Source organism: Neopelma chrysocephalum, unplaced genomic scaffold, assembly GCF_003984885.1.
Source record: "Neopelma chrysocephalum unplaced genomic scaffold, ASM398488v2 Primary Assembly neopelma1_61b, whole genome shotgun sequence".
Taxonomy (NCBI): Eukaryota; Metazoa; Chordata; class Aves; order Passeriformes; family Pipridae; genus Neopelma; species Neopelma chrysocephalum.
The window spans coordinates 6639305-6657148 of NW_020897717.1; the positions used below are offsets into that span (position 1 = coordinate 6639305).

The 17844-nt window shown below is 38.3% G+C and overlaps 1 long non-coding RNA gene across 1 annotated transcript; it reads right to left on the reverse strand.

Moving 5' to 3' along the window:
• Positions 1–210: 210 nt before the first annotated feature.
• LOC113966838 lies at positions 211–15506 on the reverse strand. Its single transcript, XR_003533977.1, has 3 exons — positions 15416–15506; positions 3717–3858; positions 211–321 (listed from the first exon to the last, which is right to left on the reverse strand). It is a non-coding gene; the product is annotated as an uncharacterized LOC113966838 (long non-coding RNA).
• Positions 15507–17844: the final 2338 nt, after the last annotated feature.

The following is a 17844-nucleotide window of genomic DNA, read 5'->3' on the forward strand; positions in this document are numbered from 1 at the left end:
CCCCCAGTGGAAGTGTGAAACCCAGGAAGTTTGTGCTCTGTATTTCTCCTTTGAAACATGTTTCCCAGTTGTTTAGCTTGCTCCTGTGCCAGTGTACCGAGACAGAGGTAGCTTCATTACCCTTTCGAGCTGGAAAATTTGCAAAATATTTTGGCCACTCTCCTTACCTTAATAACATAAACTGGAGTTTCCTCTTGCTGCTGGCAGGGCAGGGTGCTGGGAGCGGGTGATCAAGGCATTTCAGCAGCTGTCGCCGAGTTTCACCTTGGGTTGGTGGTGAAGGATTCCTCCTGGATCCTGAACAGGGGTTTGCTGTGGCTGCTTACATAGGAAAGCCACAAAAGAGGGAAGAAGGTGGGGAGAAAAAGAAATGAAAGCCGATTAGAAAAGAATCCAAAAATACCAGTAAGCCTGAGTTCCTTCACCTGCAAATATTAAACTTTTCTTGCAGAAATACCCTACACACAGAGAGAAACACGTCTCCTAGAAAACTGGGAATAATGGACTTGTTTGATTCGTTAGTGTATTTTTTTGGCAGGTCTGTTTTGGAAGTCTCACCTTCTACAGCTTTAAAGCTTTGTGAAGGCTTGCAGTGTGGGGAAAGAGTAAAGAAAATAGCTCCAGCTGGTGTCACAGGTCTCCTCAAGCTGTAAAAATTTGCTTTTCCCTAGCTCTTCCAACAAGAAACATTGCAGCATTCTGGCATAAAATATGATTTAGAAAGTATCCAAATCATAGAAGGCCAAATTTCAATGCACTGTATGTTCCTGTTAAGTAGCCAGTACTAATCCAGGTGAATTTTCCTTGTCATTAACTGAGCAAAAGCTGGCCTTTACCCTTACTAATTTATTTGACTGAGAAAATTCCTTTCATAGTCTGTCCCAGGAACTCCCAAGCGGCTGCTGTAGAAGGTGCCAGCAGGGATACTGAAAATCTTGGGAACCTACTGGAGGGGGGGCATTTACAGAATGTGCAAAAGAGATGTAGGACAGAGTATTTAGGCAAATGAAGATGAAAGAGAGTGGTTATTGTCAAAATGACAGATGAGTGACGTTTCTGTGACCTAACAGGAAGTAACAAATGCTGGGTTTGGGCTTTTAGTGGAGCTTGTTCACCTGCTGTTTCATAACTACATTGAACTTCCACCAACATCTGATCATCACCATTACAGAATGAGTCTATGGACGTCTTGTAACAACTCTGCCAAGGAGATTTGTGCCAGCTCCCCTCACAAGTGTTATGTTACCACAGATCCAGGCATATCCTAGAGTTTCTTATTACCTCATGTACCAGCAAGTCTTCAGCTGTGCCTTCACTTCCCAGTTACAGAGGTGGAAGCAAGTAGGGGATCTGAGTAAGCTGGGGATCTGATCCCCAGCTAAGAGGATCTCTCTTCAGAAACAGCACTTTGTGCTAAATATGAGATCCCATCTAGAGGTTTCATTAGAGTATTCTTGCTAGGAATATAATTTTTAATTTGACAGATTTCCACAAAATTTGACCTGCAGAAAATTTGTGGCGCACATCTCATCTGCAAATTTTGTATCTGTGTATGTGCAGGTGAACATACACCTTAACATGGCGAACTTCGGCGTTAGGGCATATATCTGGATTACCTGTGCACAGCTGTCATGGTCAGCCATCAAAATCCAGATCTAGCTTCTTGTTTCTATTTACCATCCTCTTGTCTGTCTGTTTCCATTTTAACACTCTTTTCTGTGTGATGTTTTTATCAACACTTACGTCAGCTTCCTTCAGTGGAGAAAGGCATCCTTATCGCACCTTCCACATTTGAATAAACTTCATAGCTGAAAACACAAAGTGCTGGTTTTAGCTTTCTTTTTTTCCATAAACAGACCAAAGAAAGTCAAAAGGTTAAACAACTGCAGTTGAGGGTACCTTGCTGAGCTTCAATAAAAAAAAGAGAAGATTGGTCTGAACACAGATTTTTTTATTAAAAAAGAATGAATATAAATTACAGCTGCTGACCATGTAGTCATTCTTTTTATGAGGTGTTTCCCTATACCCATATATGATTTCCACTTATAAATTCCCTGTTGGACTGAAAACTCTCAGGAAACTGATGCTTTTCTTAATAAATTGTCCAGAGAATCAGTATTTCATCTTGGATGTAAAAAGTTCATTAGGGAAAAAAAGCATCCCAGTGTCCTGGTGGAAAGCAATGCCAGACACCATCCAAGCTAAAAAAAAATAGATCTGCCTGCAGATTAAAATAAAATACTAAAATATTAAATTATTTTGCATAATTTAATAAAATACAATATAATATAGCATACTATAATGGTGCCTGCAGTAACAACCACTTAGTCCAGAGCAGAAAAAAACAATTCATTGAGGATTTCCACAAGTTAAATTTTGTTTCCTTTAAAATTTCCTTGAAGAAGGGATAGGCTTCTAGATCTGAAAAAGTCTGTCTCTGAGCACAGAAACCCTGCAGTTTTCTGCCCTGAAAGAACCTGTTTGAAGGAATACCCTCAAACCATGCAGTGTGGAAGCTTGAGAACTGCTCCAGGTCTGCTTACTGAGGTCTTCTCACCAGGGAAAATCACTGCAACCAGAATCAGATGTTCCATATGAGGTGCTCAGTTGTAAATCTGAGAAAGCACTAAAAATATGAAATTGTAAAAAAATTCTCCAGAGCACACATGAAAATCCACATTCATCATTACCATTGTTAGTCCATGTAGAGAAGAGGTAATGCTAAACTAAACCGGATGGCCAAGTATTCAGGGTCATCTGCTGCTGCTCTTACTATGGAAGCACAGCTGTCTCCTGAAGAAACCAGTGAGTTCAGCAACGACTGGGTGAAGAATGTGCTCCTAAGAGATTTCCCCTTCTAGAGAAAAACGCTTGGTTTGACAAACTGCTGGATGTGTGTCAGAATGTGACAGAAGGGGGACATTTTTAGCAACACTTCGCTGAACTAGTGTGGCACAGTCTGGTCCCCAAAAGCACAGTTGCTTTCATTCCCATAATTTACTTTCGTCTGTCTTTTTCAAAACCTTCCCTAATTAAGCTTAATTGCCATGCAATCACACATTAGTGCAACATTCTGTCCACTTATGGACCACCCATAAAATCCTTCATAGCATTAATCCTGGAGAGTGGTAGACTGCTTGTTTTGTTTTGTTTTCTAATGTGCGTAAGTGCCTATAATGCACGGTGATGGCTTTCTGGAACTGATACTTGACTCTGATTATCATGAAAAGATTCCTAGTTTATATCAGAAAATTAGAGAGGTCAGAAGAGTGTTTGGTTTTGGGAAAAACAAGCATTTATGATGATTTGGAATCTAAGAACATTGGTGCAGCACTCAGACATGGGGATTCTCAGCTTTTTGTTAAATTTAACTCCTTAGGACAGTTGTGGGTCAGACCATAACAATTTGGATACCCTTAGCCTTTGTGAGTTAGCTAGGTTCTCTGCATCACTTAAGTCTCAGTGATATACTCCCAGTAAGCAGTGTTCGGGCAACCTAATGAAACCCATGCAAACTATCCTTAAAGTTGGGCAAAGGTCTAGTCTGCAGGATACCTCTAAATAGTCTGGAGGAGCTGATCCATAACAGAGTATTTAGAAATAGTAAAATGAAATAACAACACAGAATTGCAGGGAAGCCAACTGAAATATGCTTGTAAGCACCTGATTATTCTTCTCTAAAACTACAGTTTATCTGAGTGAAATAGCTCCCATACCTTTGAAGTAAAGAAGACCCTTGAATTTCTAGGATCCTGAGGCAAAAGTAGCAACTACCAGGTATCTCAGAAGAAACCTGCTCCCAATATGCTTCCAGACAGAAATGCTCAGTCAAGCTGGGTGAGCTGAAGATTCACACAACTAGAGGGACAATGAGCAAAAAAGACAAGTAGAAAGTAGTGTTTGATAATAAAATCAAAACTTTTGTAGCAAACAGACAATATCATAACTTATAGCACAGAGATATAACATGAGGGAATTTCAGCCTCACTCACTTTGGTGAGAGTCAGAGATCACACAATATGACTAAAAACTTCATTTAATATTTGCATTGACTACTCTTTTCTATGGTTTCTAGGTCCTGTGGGATAATGCCAATATTTTTGCCACTGCTAGAAATACTTTTCTTGGTCCAGAAATAACAAAGAGAAAGGGAAGAACAAAATTTAGGTTCAGGTAAATATTTCCAAATTACTGGTAAGTGATTAAGTTACATGTAGTCTTTTCCAAAGCTTTCAAGCTTTGTAGGAGGTATATATTGGAAAGGGAAAAATTAAAGGAGAAATACCAAGAACACTCTAACCAGCAAGGACTTGTTGCACATGTAACTTATTAGCTAAATTTGTCCAAACTACACAGTACTAGAACTTTCTTTGAAAAAAGTAGGGCTCTTACCTTATGTGTGTGATAAAGAAGTACAATAGAGAACAGGAGATACATACACTATTGCCTATGAGTCCAGAGGCAAGTTTGGACGATGATTTACCTTTTTAAGGTCAGGGAAAAATCATTCTTTTCAGTCATACCTTTGTGAATTTCAGAACTGAGCAAAAAAATCCAAAAAACAACCCACCCTACTTATAGTTTACTTGATTTCAATAGAAATGCAAATTTTTTTTTTGTTTAATAAAAGCTAGAAAATTTCAAATGACACATTTTTTTTCAACATTTCTTTCTTAAAAGCCATATACAAACCTCCTCATTGTTATCTATGTTGATACTATCTTTGTCCCTTATTTACCACCCAGCCCTAACATTCTTTCTGGGTGGGAACTGCTCAAGGCAAACACTCATGAGCAAACTGAAGTGACAAGTAAACAAGTAAAACAGAGTAAAGAAACAGAAAAGTGTGTACTTGCTCTGACAACTATGCTGCAGGGTACTGAGAGTATCATAGTTGCATTGAGTTAGTCCTACAATTTTAATTGGTCATTATAGAAAAAATATGACATATATTATCAAAGAGAACCACCCAGCTCAGAAATGCTGAAGTAAATTGACGTGTTGCAATCCTACTGACACCACCAGCATCGTTCCAAAGGAGAAACTGGTGTTCTTTTTTTTGTCAAGCAGGAGTCTTTCCTTCAGTTTTAAATTCTCTCTCAAATGTTAACATGTCTAGATGGCATAAATGTAGCAATCCTGGAGACTACCCTGTGAGGGGGGCAGGCTTGTTATGGGGCTTCTGTACTGTAGGTCCTCAATAGCTGGAGTGCAGCTTAACCCAAGGCATATAGGCAGCAGGGTTAGGATATGCATGTTGTTGAGTATGACAATCTGGAAAGTCTTTCTGGATATTTACTCAGAGAAAGCATGGTGCCACCTCTGTGATTGTTTCTATGCATCTTTTTACTTGCTTTTAAAAATAAGCAAAATATCCAATCTCTAAAAATACTGACTGCTCAAAAGTACATAGTTCCTTGGGGAAATGAGGTTACAACATAATTGTGTCATACAAATGTTTGCCTATCATCTGTTTGCTCTTTCCCCCCAGTTTTAACTCCATTTTACAGATGGGCAGAGGCCTCTATGAGTGTCAAGTTCTTAAAAATCTCATGGAAAATGGGGAGAGCCGACGGCTGTACACATAGCCGTGCTGCCCTGGCCACACGCACAGTCCTCCCTGCCAGGCATTGAAGGCATGAAGGACAGGGAGGGTTGACAGTGGAGGAGAGCGGGAAAGCAGACAGTGAGGCAGAAGAGACACAAAGCCATGGGAAATGAGTCCTCTGTAATTTGGCTGCCTGTGGGTCAGCTTGTTGACTGATTTATACAGTATTTTCCCCCTCAGTCTTGAGTTCTACTGAAAATGATTTTTTTTGCCAGTGATGCTTTCCAGGAACAGACTGAAGTGCTCAATTCAAAACTCCTGACAGTATCATTTATATGCTAAACAAGGGGGCCCAGCAAACAAGCTTTAACTTATGTTTTGCTTTAACCTTGCCGATGCCTTTTCAGTGAACTATGAGCCAAATTCCTCATTTCACTGCTTTAACAAGTGTGTAGATACTGACATCTCCAATCCCACTTTTCCAGGTCAAGATCTTGTTTCATTAGAGACCAACTGAGCCTGCAGAACTCGGAGTCTATTTTCTCATAAATGCTGGTTTCACAGATCTTAGTGGGAGAGCAGATGTGCGTTGGGATCTTGATGCCTATCTGTGTATGTACATACTTATATTTAATTCAGAGATGCAGCTACCCTGATGGTTATAATTCTCTCCTATAGAAAGCAATATTAAGTACAGAGCCTGTTCCTATAGGCTCAGTTTGAATGTGGTTAATCAAATGAATTCATATTCAGTACTCCTCAGAGTAACAGAAATCCAGTGACACCAACATATCATGATTAAAAGTGCAGGAAGCCTCATTAGGGAATCTCTGCAGATTTCCTACTTTGTTTTGCTTAATATTTAATTCTGGTACAGGCAGAAACAAGAATAAGTTGAGGCTTAAAAAAAGTATTTATTCTAATGAAAGTGTTTTGCTTACTAATAGTATTACCACCCAGTGAATAACAAAAGAACCGTGAACTCCATTGATTTAAAGAAACCCCACAACTATTTAGGAAGCCAAATATATATTTAGGGTTCTAGGCAACAAACATCAGTTACCTGATACACCCTAGGACAGAAACACACATTCTTGATTATATACAGTAATAGCATTTCATAGTTTGTCTGGATGAAATATATTAATTAAGTTTTGTCAACATCCAGTCCCTCTGATTTCAATACACACAAACCTGGGAAATCTAGTCCAGACAAAAGAAGCACCTTTCCACTTGGGAGGAAATAACAAATTCTATCATCACTCACCTAGTGAGTGCATAGGGAGATTTGAATACACCCAGTGCAGACAGCTGGCAGGAGTAAGGCTTCTGTGGGACTCACTGCCCGCCCTTGCACCCTGTATGGCAGCAGTAACTTGTTGGGAGCCCTCAGCCCACCTCTGTGCTCCACTTATGGCATCTAAGAAAGGGAAAAATTACTTAAGTGAATTAACTATTAATGCTTCTCAAGGCATCCTTAAATTTACGCTTTGCTTGTAATGCAAATCACTGATTTAGAGTAATGATGCCTCAAGTTCAGTAACTGACATCCTGCCTCATCTTTCCAAAACTTTAGTTGGAAAGATGATCTCAAAACTAAAGTTTGAGTTATCTACAAGAGCTGAGAGAGAATTTCTGCCATTGCTTGCACTCGAGCAGCCAGACAGAGTTACACTCACTGAGGGTAAATTCTAGCTGATGCAGTTTCTGACAAAATGGAAGTTTATTTGCTTTCTCTGTGTTTCATAAAAACTGAGATCAATGAATAATTTCTATCTTCTAGTAAGAAAAAAACCTTTTTTGCTGTAGCTTGGGAAAATATAAATTTTGAGGACCTACTTCTGATGCTGTTTCAAAATTGCTGTAATGGTTTGCCTGCTGTCTTCATTGTAATGGTTTGTACCACTGCCCAGGAAAACTATACTGCAGCAGTGTACTTATTCATGATGAAAATTCCACATGAGTAACACTCAGGAATATTAAAACCAGCCTGTATGTATATGCACTTATAGTTAGAATTACAAATTTTAAAAACAAAACTAATAAAAAACCAGCCCCACTAATACTGTCTTGAGCCTAATAAGCGCAGAAATTCCACCAGTCTAGAAGTGTATAACTTTGCATATTTAAATGTATCTGTATAAATATTCTTCTGAATAATTTTATCTGCCTCAAGAATGTAAAAAAAAATAATTCAAATAGAAGTTCTTTGCCCTTTAGGTAGACTTCAACAGTTAAAAATAGCCCAGAATCCAAACAATACCACAACACCAACAAAAACAAGAATATTTATTCTTTTTGCTGAAGCCATTACCCAACTTCCCAGCACTAATCCTGAACTCTGCTTCTTGCTGTGCTGTAAGTACGACAAAGGGCAGACAGGAGCACTGGACAATATAAACTGTAACGCTGGCTTGAGTGTAAGTGGAGAACTGAGCTCTGCAGACCCTGGCAAGCCTGAACTTGTGCAGCTTTTACCAGCAGGTCATCAGAGAGAGCTCAGCTGTGGTTGCTGTTCCAGTGGGCAGAGCCCAGGGCAGCTCTGGATGGGCGCCCAGCACCCTGCACCCTGTCAGTCTAGGAGGGGGAAACAACGTGCAGTTGATTTCACTTAGGGGAAGTTCTGACTTACAGAAACAGCAGGCTCTGTTTTGGGAAAGGACAGACCCTCTGGACCTACAGAGCACTGTGGGAACAGTTCTGTCGCTTTTATTCCCACTAAGCAACCCTATTCCCCCAAGCAGACCCAAACACTTACATGAACTATGTATAAATAAGTTTATAAAGCTACTAACGTCCTTTAACCATAAAGAGATAATACCAATCATGAAACCTGAGGGGCCTTTTCTTGTCTCCCGCACATATGAAAGATCACATTAAAAGAGATTAGTTTAAACCACTTGCAATTTCCTTTATGCAATAAAAGATTTTCTTTGCCTGGAATTTTCCTATTTATGGTGCGTATTTGGACTCAGTATAGCATAATACTTCCCTCAGTATCCCTGCTTTTAATGATGCTCACAGTATTTGAGCCATTCATCAAACGTGACAACTGAAACAGCTAGGAGTTAATGGGAGCATGAGCAGTTTGACAAACACAGTCTATTTGACAAGGCTGAGGTCAGGACTGAAAGAACTGCTCTTGGTTAAATAAACAGAAAAGCAACAAAGTAAAAGCAAAATCTCTTCAGCCATTTATCAACTTTAAAAGCCTTTTTGTTATAAGAAACATAAAGTGAAGCTGCACACAGAGATGGGAATTAAATGGGGTTGGAAGAATTCAGCTGGCTTCTTTTTTAGGTGAAATTAGAAAGCTCAGTTAAAACTGGGGGATTACGTCCACAGAACTGACACGCAGCTACATAATACCTAAACCTACACTTCAGAGCTGTCTGCTTCTGAATTGACTTACTATTTTAAAAAAACCCAGGCTTTTCCCAGATAACAGATTAATACAGGTGGCACTGAAAAAAGAACAGTATCACAAGAGATGACTTTCCTGACATTTGCAAAGCAGGAGAGCACTGTATAGGCATGTTCAGGACCACAGCTGAGACTCCATCCATCCTTTGCTGCTTCAATAACCAATTTACCTGATAGCTCCCTGTACAAGGGGCCTACCAGAGGCTCTTTGCAAAATATCAGTTTTGCATTTAGATACGATATTGCCTGTAGGAAATTCCGTGACAAATGACTCTTGGAAGCTAATACTTAGTGCAGCCACTAACTTCCTTCCTTTACTTGCTCTATGGACCATCTTTTTTTTTTTTTAATTAAATGCACATTGGCAAGCAAAATCAAATCCTTACTGTTCTGGGTTTGGTCTTGCATTCTATTTACCAAAGACGGTCTCCAGGCATTACAGTGTTGACTTCAATGAAAACAAGACTGGCATTCCTGTGATTCAGCTTTCCTGATGTTTAAATTTGGGAGTGATAATATTCTCATGACTAGATAAGACAGTACAAATTTAAGCATTGAGAAATTCTTGGGTATTATAGCTGTGCAGAGTATTTGCTATTATTTGCCTACCATCACCTTATGTAATCCTTTCTATTACTGTCCAGAAACCACCAGTACCATTAGGGAATTTCCATCAGAATCAAGCAATCTCGCAAAATTCAGTAAGCTTTTACTACCAAAAAGTTTCAAGAAAGGCCTTTATGGTTTGGGGCTGGACATGTTGCCAGATGAAAAAATCCCTTCTCTTTTGAGACTTCTCCGTCTTTTCTACTGCTTTCATGCTTTTATGACTGCTGGCAGTTTAGAGATAATAAAGAAAAAAAGGCATGTATTGAGACACAAAGACAGCAGAATGACTAAGAATAGTTATATAATTTACAGATTAATTTTGTACATCTTGTTTCTCTAATAACTTTTCATTTTCTCTTACATGAAGTAATTGTATATCTAACTAATATACTTAACAACTCCTATTGCTGCTGGAAAATAATGAAAGACTTTTTTTCCTGGAAGTGATTGATTATAGTCTGGATAAATTAAATAATTTTCCCTCTTCTCTTCTCTTCTCATTATGCTTTGAGCAAAACATCCATTACAGGAGTACTGTGTTGCCATTTGGAGATAGGAAATGTATTCCTTTCAGCCTGTCAAACACAGTTTAATTCCTGTTTTAACTCTGCATCTCTTCCAAACCTCCTTTTCAAGACTACACTAATATAACCTAATTTTGATAGAGTGTTCTGGACTCTGGGCAGGTCTGAATCTTGATCTCTTTTCCATCTGGAATGGGCTTTTCATCTGCTTAATACCAAAGCTTTCTGGTTTGTTTGGTTTAGTTGTTTTGTAATATACAACTTACAGTCATCTTATAAAATAATTTATAGAACTATTTGGCCTCCTTTTTGGAACTTTCTGTTTGGGAAAAAAATTAAAAATAATCAACCAAATCAAGCTCAATCCTAGTTTTCCTCTTCAATAAAAATGTTTTTACTCAAGATACTGGCATGAATGTCTGAAGATTGCACTCTCCTTTCCAATGTCAACAACACAAATGTCTTTTACAATGGTCATGTTACTTTGTGTCATGGCTATATTGTGTTTAGTGTTTGGGTTTTTTTTTTCTGTGTCCAAAAACAGAGAAATATGGTAAAAATGTTCAGTGTGACAAAAATGTAGTTGTATGATTGTATCTAATCTTCCATAAAGTGGGATACTGGAACAGAGTACAAGAAGACTAATGCTAATTTTAAGATGAAACTTCATGGGTTCATGTAGAATATATAGAAATTGTATTACTAACATATTTTTTGCTCATGAAGTCACATAATAGTGAGGTTTGGATTCAAATATTCAGGACATCTTTTACCATTTTATATCTCTTGCAAATGTTTTATGGATGGAATTATTTCTCAGTGCTATAAAAAGAAATTCTCATTTCACAAAGTTGGGTTTGTTATCTACTTGAATATGGGTTAGCTGGTTTTCTTAAACCTCTGTGATCAGCAGTGTGCTAAACTGTTTAAAGAAATCAACCCTATTCATGCTTTCCCCCTCTTTTCTTAACCAAATTGAGTTGGTGCTGAGAGATTTCACTGCAACAATAAAAGTCTTCTCTTTAGTCTAGTCCTGGGGAAGTGGAGGCTAGAATCAAGAATCTACTTTCATTTTACAATATTATTGTAAACAAATAATAACAGCAAAGCCACTATTTTTGTTGGTGGTGCTGGTGGTCCCCATAGCTGGTCTACAAGAAAGTCCCCTGAAGCATGCATGAGACACAAGGAGTAAGAGAGACAGGAGGACAGAACAGTTTAGGAGAGTCTTGCTTTGACTAACCCCAGGGTAAGATCATCAGACCCTTAATCAGTCCCCAAATCAAGAACCAAGAAAATATATGAGCTACAAAATATGAATTTCATCTTTCTGGTTCTCAGGAAGTACTACTTCAATTTTTGTTGTATTTTGCTTTAAGAATAGTAATTCAGTACACACCAAACACACTGCTTGTCATCTCTATAATTAAGTGCATTAGTAGAAAATACTACTTTTGTGCCACATCAGGTTATGCTGACTAATAAATCTTCTTTTTAAGCTATGTGTCTGTATGTGTCCTTTTTCACTGAGAGAAACAGTAAAGTAAATTTACTGGACTGTTACTGATCTCCTAACAACTACACAAACAGCTAAATTAGAAACTTTTATTGTCCATGCTGCACAGGGCACAGAGCTGTGTTCAAGTCAGTCATCTCTCTTGTCAATATTTCTATTATTTATTATTATTTACATACCAGCAGTGTGCTAGTTCTTGTCACACTGCTAACAGTGGCAGTCCTGTTCCACATTTATGAAGACTTCGGAGTTTCAATTTTACTAAAACTCTTAAGTCACACAGAGCAGGTAATGACAGACACATCACTAGCTAAATATTTTTAAACTTGGGGTGTGGAAGCCAAGTGAGGATATGAAAAGACACAATTTAATGGAGAAAAAGAGAAGGATACCCTTTCCTTCTGTCTGTATTTTTTTTTTCCTTTTGGTTTCTTTGTGTATTATTTCCTGCAGGACAGGTCGCAGAGTTGTATTTTTCACAATAGGGACAGAATAATATCCATTGTTTGTTATTGCCCCTCACTGTCTCTAGGTAGCATGGATGAACTGAGTTTTTTAAATGGGATGTGAATAGATAGAACAGTGTGCCACAATGCCACATTGGACCTCGTGCACATGGCTTCTCTGAAATTGTTACTGAAATGAAATTCTTCTGGGTAGGTAAGGAGATATGGTTACAGATACATTGAAGGTTGCAAGAAAATGAATGGAAGAGTTTCCTGATTAAACTGGCTTTCAGCCCAGTTTACCTGATTTCTATGGCAAGTTGTACTACGATCTCTCCTTTTTCGTCAAAACATGGTTGAGTATGGTATCATTATTTGACTCATCAAGTTATAGACACTTTTTCAGTATTGTTTGCAGAAAAAGAAATTATTAGTAGAGATTTAAATGATGGGATGAAATTCAAAGTGCAAGGACTTTGATTTTTATAGCAGAAGGCAGAGAAATCTTTTTATCAGGATTGCTACACAGTCACAAGAAATTATTTGCCTTAACCTCAAAATATTTTGTAGCTAGAAATTTTCAGCCAGACTTCTGTAATTCTATAACTTAATTATGGTTGCCTTCGTAGAATAAGAAACATTTATTAAATGAGCTAGACATTGACCTGGATTCATTTAATGTAAAAATTTACATAGAAATTAGTGATTTGAGATGGTAATCACTTCTCCCTCCTTAATCTGTTCTGTTGGGTCAATTAATGTGGTCATCAGAGACTACTTGCCCTTTAAGCCAACTCTGAGAAAGACCAGAGCAAAACCAGGCTGCAGTAAAAGACATGCTGCAAGGATGCTGGCACTTGGGTCGTATGTTAGAGCTCCAAAACCTTTCTTAATGTACTGCAGATGTTACTAAGCTTTGAATCTTTTTAGCTATGTTTTCATTTACTATTTAGGTGGTCGTTGTGTTACAGTCTTGCCAAGAGAGCTGTTGAATCAACTTAATATAAGAATTAATTATATTAATTCACAACAAAGTAATTGAAGAGACTAAAAGGGTCAAAATATCAATTGCAGGCATTCTGTCCTGAAATCAGTAGCTAAACCAACAGGCAGTACACAGTTCATCCACCTTAGCAAACATTTTTTATTTGTGTGCTGAAATTGTCACTGCTGGTTAACGTACTGAGGTTTTTGGCTGGAAGAAAAGAACCGTTACAACTGGATTCTCTAGAGTCAGTCACAAAACAGATGTTCCAGAGAGACTGAAAAATAGTAGCTTCAAGTAGAGGCTTATAAAAGCTTCATTTTTCCTGTCCCCAAGCCTTGCCAGTCAGAGAAGCCTGTGTGCTTACTATGACATCTCTACTTATATTCATATTTTTTAATTCAGCTCTCAGCCCTTGTAGCTGTTGCCTTTAGGAGGAGTAAGGAACTGAGCTCTTGTGTGCAGGAAAGGCAAAAAACACTGGGACACAGATTTTACTAAACACTGCTCCTGCTTTCAGGTTAGAAGGAAGTCTGACTGGATTTTGCCTGTAACTGCAAACACAGCTAAGAATCTTATATTGAGCTCAATGGAACCTTTTCCTTATTTGACATCCCAGAGCAGTGCTGATGTTCAAACTACTATCACTGTTCTTTTGTGCTGCCAAACAGTCCCCAGAGGTTATGGACACTATGGCCTAAATGAGCCTTGTTTGAGAGGAACTAATTCAAACACCGATAACCTGAACAAACACTGAAGGGAGCATTAGAAAACATCCAGGAAAAAAAAAGCTGCTGAAAGTTTATTGCCCCTAATTCTGTTAATAAAATAGGCTACTGGGCTCATTCTTCTGATTATTTTTCTTACAAGGGAAAGGAGTGGATGGAAGGAGAAAGTGACTCTGATCCAGAGAAATGTCTTAGTGAACACCTCCAAATCATTTGACTATTAGTATCAACGGGGATATCTTTCAGAGAATGATACAAGTGTAAGACTTGGGGCCTGCTGCACCACAGGCTCTGCCTTCAACATTATCCAATTAAAATAGTAACTTTTACCTACAACCCAGCTCTAGTTTTGTGTAAAGGGCTATACAAGCTGCAAAGGAAGGAAGAAATCAAGTCCTGGTATTGTAAATAGAAGAACAGTATTCTTAAGCAAAAAACAAATGAAGATTTAATCTCATTTATTGTTTGTCTGTTCAATAAGAAATTCAGAATTAAATCTCTATTAATAAAGAAATTAGCTACAATCCAAATCTGTGTATGTTATTCATATAAGAGACTGTATATATCACACATATCCAGGCTATAAGTGTATTCTGCAAACTATTTGCAGTCCAGCCCTAAATATTCTACCATATATGAAAGTTAGATCAGTGTTAACTCAATGGTTAAAACTGTGTTGGAAAAGCAAATATCAGTTTTTCTAACAACATTTATATGCCTTGGGCATGTAAGTTCACCCCAGTAATAGAGCTGAAAGAAATAATAGTACAAGAATGTTTTATGTCAAATCTCAAACCAATAATACAAAAGAGTGTAATTTATCAGATCCAAAGGAAAACACTAAACAGTGCTAAAAGTACTACTATTCATTACATATCTAAAGGCTACTGATCAATAGAGAGCACTATGCTCTTTCATTCAATAGATTCAAGCTTAACTGATTTTCATGGCTTCTTGAATGCTTTTATGACTAACAAGGCATGATCCACATAGTGCTTTGTAACCGATTTGCAAATAATCTAATAAAGTGACAGTAATAAATCACAAGTATCATTAATAAACCACCATCAAACAAAGCAGCACACTGGAAACAATGTGGAAAATGCAACAGATATTCTTCCAACTACTTTGGGGAGTAAACAGGCTAAACACATAGTATTACTTAAGAGCTGAGAGTTCAGTTAATAGTAAACATATACATCTGAGTTGTTAGAGAATTTCTATTGCAGTTGGTAAACACTGCCTCTATGTTTCTTCAGGGCAGGTTCATAGGGGAAAAAAGAAGAGAAAAGGAAAAAAGGGAAGAGCTGAGAGAAAACAAAACTCAAATTGAGTAAACAAATCCTTGGAACGCAAGAATATAATCCCGTTTGGTGATGCTTGCATGCTGTTAAAATAACATTTTATACCTGTTTACTTTATAATTTTGTACCTCATAAATACCTACAGTAGCTAAAACTGTCAGTGGTGCCACTTCAAAGGGCAGTGCCCCTAGGAACAAGATCTTTGAGGTTTAGTCTAGCCACAGTGTGGTTAAGGTTATGACAATGTTTCTTTAAATCTAAAATCTAGTTGGCATAAATCCATGAAAAGCACACATACCTACAAATGTGAAATTCACGATTCATTTACTTACCCTTCAGGTGTGGATTTAATGAAAGCTGGGCATTTAACATGGTAACAAGCTTCCACAGACTTCATCGAAAAATCCAGCTCCAAGATACATACAGCAGAAGCAAAGCAGTCATTTTGACTCCATCATCTCTACAAAAAATTCATACAATTAACAAGATGGAATATACAATTCCACTTGAGGTGGAATCCTAGAAACACAAATTTTTAGCATCACCCAAATTATTGTTGGGGGGAATGCTAGACCTAAGTAGCACTTTCCTCTATAGCGAAAAGAAAGTCAAAACACTTAGCTTTGGACCATTTTGAATTAAACCCCAAAAGATTTGTTCCTTTTGCTTTTAGTTCCCAGATTTAGTATAGAAGTGGAAAAATTATAAGGGGAAGTCATCTTCCCAGGAGTTTTTGCCCTGTCCAAATTTTTTGTAAATACCACAAGAAAGCTTTTGCCCACATTATTTTCAATTCAGTATTTTAAGGCTTTACTTCTTCAGATAAAAGGATCATTTGAATTCTTGAACATGAATGTGAATCAAATTCCAGTTAAAATCTTTAGGTGCTTTTCAACCACTTCTCTGGTGATCCTTCAGCAAATAAATGTTTGTGTTAGTGGCTTGAGGCAAAATACATGATTAGAGCCAATACTAAACCCATCTTTCCTCTCAGTCTCAGCAACAAACTTTAGTTTAATACTAATAGCCATGGAAAAGTAATAAATAAGGTGGTGGCTAATAGAAGAGTGAATAAGGGTTTTCTCTCTGAAGATCAGAGGAGGACTAGACTTTGGTTTGCTACAGCAAAGGGGACAGGTATTACAGATGATTATTTACAGGCAAAATTCCCAGACTCCAAGGTAAACCATTCCCTTTTCATCTATTCTGGAGAAATACAAGTCCTAAATAAATATTTATAATTTTTCTTTTAAGGCACTGAGGAAAGCTGGTGAGGTAGGACCAAGGAGAAACTGAGGGTGGTAACCGCTGGCACGTCAGAAAGCGCCACTTCTCTCTGCAGCAGCCTGAAACAGCAACTGATGTCCCCAGCAGCTACCACATCCAATTGTCAACATCTGGGGGTTTTAAATGGATGTTTGTGGAGCTCTCTTTAGAATACCAACACACTGAGACAGCAGTGGGAGAGAGCATTACCACTCCCAGGAAAATGCTGTGGATAAAACATGGTATTTGGGGCCACGGCAGCAGGTCTCACAGCCATGAACTGGACCTCAGCAGCTCTTCATGCATTTAAGGAAAGCAAAACACTTTTGCCAAATTTATTGCTTCTACATACTATGAATTTTATCAAAAGAAATTATTTGTCAAAAATTAAAAATAATCTCTTGTTCTTGAGAAAAAAAATAATTAGAAATCTCATTCATTAAAAAAAAAAAGGCCTTACGGAAGTTAGTATTAACAAAACAAACCTGAAGCTTAAAGTCATAAAGTGTGACCATCACACCTCTTCTTCAGAATGTGACTTTGTTATTTTTGATCCAGAGGTCACTGCTTACTTTAAATGTGACTTCACTTTTTGGGCAGAGATGGCTCTGGGACCAGATACTCAGCTGAACTTCAGATATGGAGGTGGATATTTATAAAACTGCTAATATGTCTAAAAGCTTTTGACTGTAGAGTTAGGTTGCCTGCTGACATTTGCCTTGCATGTACACCTTATGCAATCATTTGTTTTAAAACAGTGTTCTTCTTTAGTTTAGTTATTCACTTAAGCCACAGAATTACTGCTTTTTTTAATGCTTATTCTGATATGTGCAAAAGAGTAAAGAGCCCCCAAAAGCTTAGTCCTTGCCTTCTCAGGACAAACACCTTCACAAATGCATTTGATTGCAATTATGTTTGCTAATATTCATCTCTTTTTTTTTCTACCCTCTTACACTTGTCCCTTTGCCTCTAACAAAAGCTTAAAACAAACGAGGCCTTTGCCTTTACCACTCTAAGACAGCCCTTTCCAACATCATCCAAGCAGGCCCAAAATATAAAAAGAAACTAACTTTTTCCTCCTGTGCAAAAGAGAGTATAGGAGCGTGATCTAATTTAAGCAATACTATCTCCTTTCCCTGCCTCAGCTTCAACATTGTGCTTTGATTTTTCCTCCCGGGATGCTTACTCACAACATCCCCCCCGATGCCCCACCACTGAGCAGCGAGTGTCAGCATTGCAGGTGTAGAGGGAAAAGGCTCAGACCCAGGAGATGTGGTGCAGCAGCACAGCGTTGCCCCCTTTGATGTCCTTCTCTCGCCCCACTGTCCAGCGTGACGCCAGGTTTGCTCCAGGGGTGACGCTCGCCCCATGCGGAGGGGCCCGCACAAGGTTCGCTATGCCATTTAACCCCATGGATGTGCCGGGGAGGGAGGGAACGGCGGGGGTCCTCGGAGGACCAGCAACGCAGCCGAGCCCCTGACCCTCCCGCCCCGTG